Genomic DNA, 5385 nt, shown 5'->3' with positions numbered 1-5385 from the left:
GGGCACCTAGCGGTGTGCTTGCCACCGCGTGACGTGCTTGGAAGGCAGAGTGTGTACCGGCAAGACGCGGCTGCCTCGGTGTGGGCCACCACGTGACTCCGTCTCCCAGGACACGGCGCCAGGAACCCGAGCCCAGGGCAGCCTGGCCACCGCCGCCGGCCGTGAGTGACCCACGGCCCCTCAGTCCCGCCGTCGGGAGTCTGGCTGGAGCGCAAGCGAGCGCGTGTCCACACACGAGCGGACTCTGGCACACGGGCACACACCGCGACAGCCCTGGTGCCCCGAGCGTCCCTCTCCCCCGCGGCCAGGCGCAGCCTCAACGGCACTGCTTCTTGTTTTCTTCACCAGAAATTTGGGGAACTAGTTAAATTTGAAAGACAGTTCTACTTTCAGCCAGGCAGCCTTTTACTAACGACCTAGCATTCCTTGTACAAGAGCACAGTAAGATTTATAGAATGAACGGGACAGAGCGTGGCAGCAGCTGGGACGCAGGGACCCAAGTTGGGTCTGGGGAAGCCCGGGGCCCCTCGCGGGTGCGGACGGCGACTGGCGGGGCGGGAGGGCGCTCAGGGCAGGTGACAGCAGGAGCAAAGGCCCCAAGGTACGGGATGCGTCTGGGGAATAAATAACTGCTTCTTATGACCTCTTTTAGAGTTGGCCCTAGAGTCCGCCTGTAAAGCTGTTTTGCTCTTTGAAGAGAAACAAGATCACTTAGGGTTTTTGCAGTTTTATTTTTTATTAGGAAAAAAAAGAAAATAAATACAACTAGTACTATTCCCGCCCTTCCCAAGAATGTGAGGCCGGGCTAGTTAAACATTTGGGGTTTATTTGAGGAATCCTGTTAAACACAGGGAATTATTATTATTGTTTTTTAAACAGCTGCTGAATTTTATTTTATTTTAAGTTTTTTTTTATTTTTTAGAACTATTTATTTATTTATTTGGGAGAGAGAGAGAGGAGGGAGGGGCAGAGGGAGAGAGAGAATCTCAAGCAGACTCCGTGCTGAGCGTGGAGTCTGATGCGGGGCTCGATCTCATGACCCTGAGATCATGACCTGAGCGGAAATCAAGAGTCAGACACTGAACCGACTCAGCCACACAGGCGCCCCAAACATGAATTACTTTTAAAATGAAAGAAGAAAAGAAAAACTCAAATGATTTAGCAGAAGTCGGTCATAGCAGTAACAAGACAGAAGACTCGGAGGACAGCCGAGTGGAGGTGTTTCGGTCGGTCAGGGGTCTGCAGACTTCTGTCGTGGCAGCGAGCAAGCACTTGGGCTGTGTGGGGCCTTGGGGTCCACCTGCTGTCTGCAATCCACAGCTGCCATTGGTCAGTGACCCCACAAACACCATCCATGCCAAAGGGCTGAAGCTGTGTTCCAATAAAGCTTTGTTTCTGGACGCTGAAATTTGAATTTTTTTACAAGTTTTATGTATCAAGAAATATTCTTCTGACTTTTCAACCTCTTAAAAGTGTGAAAAACTCCAGGCCATTTGTGTTAGGACATCAAGTGGGATCAGCACGTTTGGCTCTAGAGCGTGGATGGAGGGAACGGAAGACCAGGCTTCATGCTTCCCACGGCGGAGAAGGCTGAACAAGACAAACGCTGAGTTCTGTGCACTCTGTGCTCTGCACCTTCCTCTTCGTCATTTGAAACAGAAACCGAAAAGAAAGGTAAAAAACATTCTTTCCTTGTGCCTGGACCTACCAAGCCTGGGCACAGGTCTGTGCCATGGGCCGTGGTTGCCAACCCTGGTTCTGGGTTCTCTGCTTAGTTCCAGGGGAGCAGAGAAACTGGGACAGCCTCTTGCCCTAGGACCCCAGCAGACGGGCGTGACCTGGGGAGACAAGCCGCTGCGGGGGCGCTGCCCGCATCCTACAGGGACGTCGGACCAGCTCTAGCTGCCAGTTTCCCGCTGCTTTCTGCCCACTGTATGTGTCCGAAGCTGGGACATACTGGGACTGTGCCAGCCATCCGAATCCGAAGCCAGAGGTCCATCCCAACCTGACGGAGAGCAGGAGCGGTTTGTGGGGCCTGAGGAGCGGCACGGCCACGTTTGAACAAATGTGGGTGACTTCCCACGAGGGCTAATGTTAACTCCATTTCCACCAACCAGGACTCGGATGGTTAGCCCGTGGTACGAGGAGAGCCAGGAAGGACTTCCTTGCCACACCTGCACGTCTGGGGAGAGGTGGGGCAGAGGAAGGGTGGGGGGCGGGCAGCGGAGCTGCAGCGTGGACCGGGGCACCCACACACATGGCCGTGAACACGAGGCATGGGGGTCGCCCGCCTCCCCCACTCAGAGCACGCGTGCTTGGAGACAATGACACTTTCTCTAATGGGCCCTCTGACCTGACTTTATGCGGACACCATGTCTCTGAAAGGGGGGAGTGGAAAAGTCATTCTTTTTGTCAGACCGTGTGTTTTGCATGAATATCACTTAGATGAAAATCTGCACAACCTCAGCAGATCTCTGTTGACCCCTTAGAGGGAAAACGCGGTTGAGCTGAGAGGAGCAGGGAGCGTGCACGTGGCCCCGCTGTTGGGTCCCAGTAAGACCGGAATCGCCCACCAAAGCCTTTGCTCAGCGCAGAAAGGATCTGGGATCGCCATGGCAACCCTGTTGCTCAGGCTCCCAGGGCACATTCTTCAGGAAAAAATATGATTGTTTGCTTGAAATTTTCAAAGCTGCCTACAACTTTAAAGCATGTTAATTTTGCTTGAACTTTAATTATTGATAAAATCTGTTCAGAGGGTAGATCTGTTCTGAAAAACAGAGCAAAACCCGAACTGCAGAATGCCATGGGGTGAGCCTGTGGGAGCAGGACAGGAGGAGATGGGGAGGGGGCGCTGGCCTGGCTCTTCCTGGGGAGCCGGGTTGGGAGGAGGGGGCCGCCTAGGCCCTGCTCCCCGTGGTTACACGGGGCGGACGACGATGGTGCAGCTCTCAGCGTGACACAGCTGACACCACACGGGCCTCCTGTCCGGACAACCGCAAGCAGGGCTTCGAGGCTCGGGCTGGGGGGCCCCGCAGTCCAGGGGTCAAGGTCAGTCTGGCTGAGGGCGGGATGTCAGAGCGCGGGAAGGCCTGTTCTGAGGCCTGGCGCACGCCACAGATCTCACGACTGGCCGCTGCGATCGTATTTGATTCAGGGTGGGGTGCATTTTAATGTGGCTGAGAAAGGTTTGCCCTGTTTTATCTTCAGTGGACATTTCCTCAAATTACCTGCGGGGTCCTTCCTGTCTTCCCACTCGTGAGGCTGGATGTGAGGGAGGACGGGGCCCCTCGACTGGGCCTCAGTCCCAGATAAGGATGATGAAACCGGCGGCCCCGATTAGGGCGCCCGCGGACCAGCTCAGGGCACCTCATGGCTACAACCTTGTAGGAAAACCCCTGAAACACAAATCGGAAAGTAAACCTTCAGAGCTGTCCACTAACAGGTGTGAGTCCCCCCGGAGGGACGAAGGGGCCAGCACGGAACGCCGGAACGCTGTCCCGTGGAGTTCGGGTGGGTCAGAGTCCGCCGGGGTGGCATTCCCAAGCCCTCCGGTGCCCGGGGGAATCCGCTGCAGGTGGGGGTGGGGGAAAGGGGCGGGGCGAGGGGTGGGCCCGCCTGGAGCCCAGGTCCCACCCACCCAGTCCCTGCGGCCACAAAGCAGCGCTAACTTCCTTCCGGAGTTCTAACGAAGGAATACAAACAGCATAGAGCAGGTTCTTTTTGTTTCCGATCAGCGAAGACATTTCTTTCTTTACCTTCTGAACAGACAAGCAGAGACTGATGAACGATGATACTAATTCAGCTAAGTTTTCCTCCTCCCATTGGCGATGTTTACTCTGGGAGAGCCCGCTCTGTCAGCAATTCAGCGGGAGGCCCGAGTCACCCCGGCCCTGACCTGGCCCTGACCCTGCCCTGACCCTAGCCATGGCACTTACCCTAGCCCTGGCCCTGACCCCTGTCCTGTCCCTGACCCCAGCCCTGTCCCTGACCCCAGCCCTGACTTTGATCCCAGCCCTGACCTGGCCCTGACCCTGATCCTGGTTCTGACCCTGACCCCAGCCCTGTCCCTGACCCCAGCCCTGACCTTGATCCCAGCCCTGACCTGGCCCTGACCCTGATCCTGGTTCTGACCCTAGTCCTGGTTCTGACCCTGATCCCAGCCCTGACCTGGCCCTGACCTTAGCCCTGACCCTGATCCCAGCCCTGACCTGGCCCTGACCCCGGCCCTGACCCTGATCCTGGCCCTGACCCAGCCTTGAAGGTAGCCAGCATGGCCTGAGAACCTGCAGGAAGTAAGCAGAGTCCTGGGCTGCTCTCAGGCTTGGGAAACAATTTAGTCTCTCTCCCTCCCCAGGTTAGGTGGACACGGACGCTGAGGGCCATTCACCTCTAACTGACACCTGCCTTGAGTTTGGAGAACCCAGACTTGCTGAGAGCTTGGTTCTCCCTTAGATGCTGTAGCCCCCCTTCCTTGGGTGGGCGCAAAGGCCCCCTCCAGTGGAGGGCTGTGAGCATGGGTTGGGGGCAAGGCGCATGTGCCGTGCCCAGGACGATGCAAAGACAGCCCCTGACCGTGCTGACCTCCAGGATGGACACCTGGTGACCCTCAGCTGTTCCCCCAGGCCGGACCCTGACACTGATCAACTGAGGATGCACCACATCCACGCGCTTCCCCAAACCCGTGTGGGGACACACTTCATGCAAATGAGCACGCGAACTCACCACCGCTTTGTCATATCGTGTTTTCTCAATGATCAGCATTACAGCTGCTCTGAGGACACACGGGAACTTACAAAGTGATCTGATAGAACAAGGTGGGTGTCAGCCAGGCCTTCTCTTCTTGTGCCCACTCTGGGGGTCAGTCCCGTGAGCGTGGACTCACCTGAAAACGAGTGTGCCGGTAGCTGGGAAGCAGAGCCCTCTTGCCTCCTGGCAGATCCACACAGCGTGCTGGCTCCGAAGGCCGTCCTAATCTGATGACTCATGCAAGGGGACTCTCTTGTGGTTGAAGAATGGACAGTCACGGGGCCCGCCTGCCATGGGTGTGGTCACTTGGCTGCTCAGTTGCTATTCTTAAATCCTAGCCCCTAGCCTAGCCATCACAAGAAAAGGAGCTGTGGGTCAGAGAGGACCACAGGCAGCAACAGTGGGGATAACTGAAGGGTGGACTGGCTTTAGAGAAGTGATCAAAGCATGCACCCTGCCATCTGCATACAGGACAAATGGTTACCTGGGCTCCAGGGGCTTCTCCTGAGCCCCTCCCGGGAAAAGGTAGGAAAAAGGTGAGTAGTCTGATGGAACTTCAAGTACAGTAGAAAGCGTATATTTTTAAAGTATATCTGATGATCCAGAAACATAATGTATTTCCAGGTGTTTTAGTCAGGA

General features: G+C 56.0%; 1 long non-coding RNA gene across 1 annotated transcript; it reads right to left on the bottom strand.

Annotated features, from left to right (window-relative positions):
• Positions 1 to 724: 724 nt before the first annotated feature.
• LOC123837326 (uncharacterized) lies at positions 725 to 4982 on the bottom strand. The gene is made up of 3 exons (XR_006789181.3): positions 4883 to 4982; positions 3228 to 3395; positions 725 to 1641 (listed from the first exon to the last, which is right to left on the bottom strand). It is a non-coding gene; the product is annotated as an uncharacterized LOC123837326 (long non-coding RNA).
• Between the last annotated feature and the right edge of the window lie 403 nt (positions 4983 to 5385).

This window comes from Mirounga angustirostris, unplaced genomic scaffold (assembly GCF_029215605.1).
Source record: "Mirounga angustirostris isolate CCGP_5_RB_7025 unplaced genomic scaffold, mMirAng1.0.hap1 SCAF_8, whole genome shotgun sequence".
Lineage (NCBI taxonomy): Eukaryota > Metazoa > Chordata > Mammalia > Carnivora > Phocidae > Mirounga > Mirounga angustirostris.
This window is presented reverse-complemented; position numbering and strand designations above follow the sequence as displayed.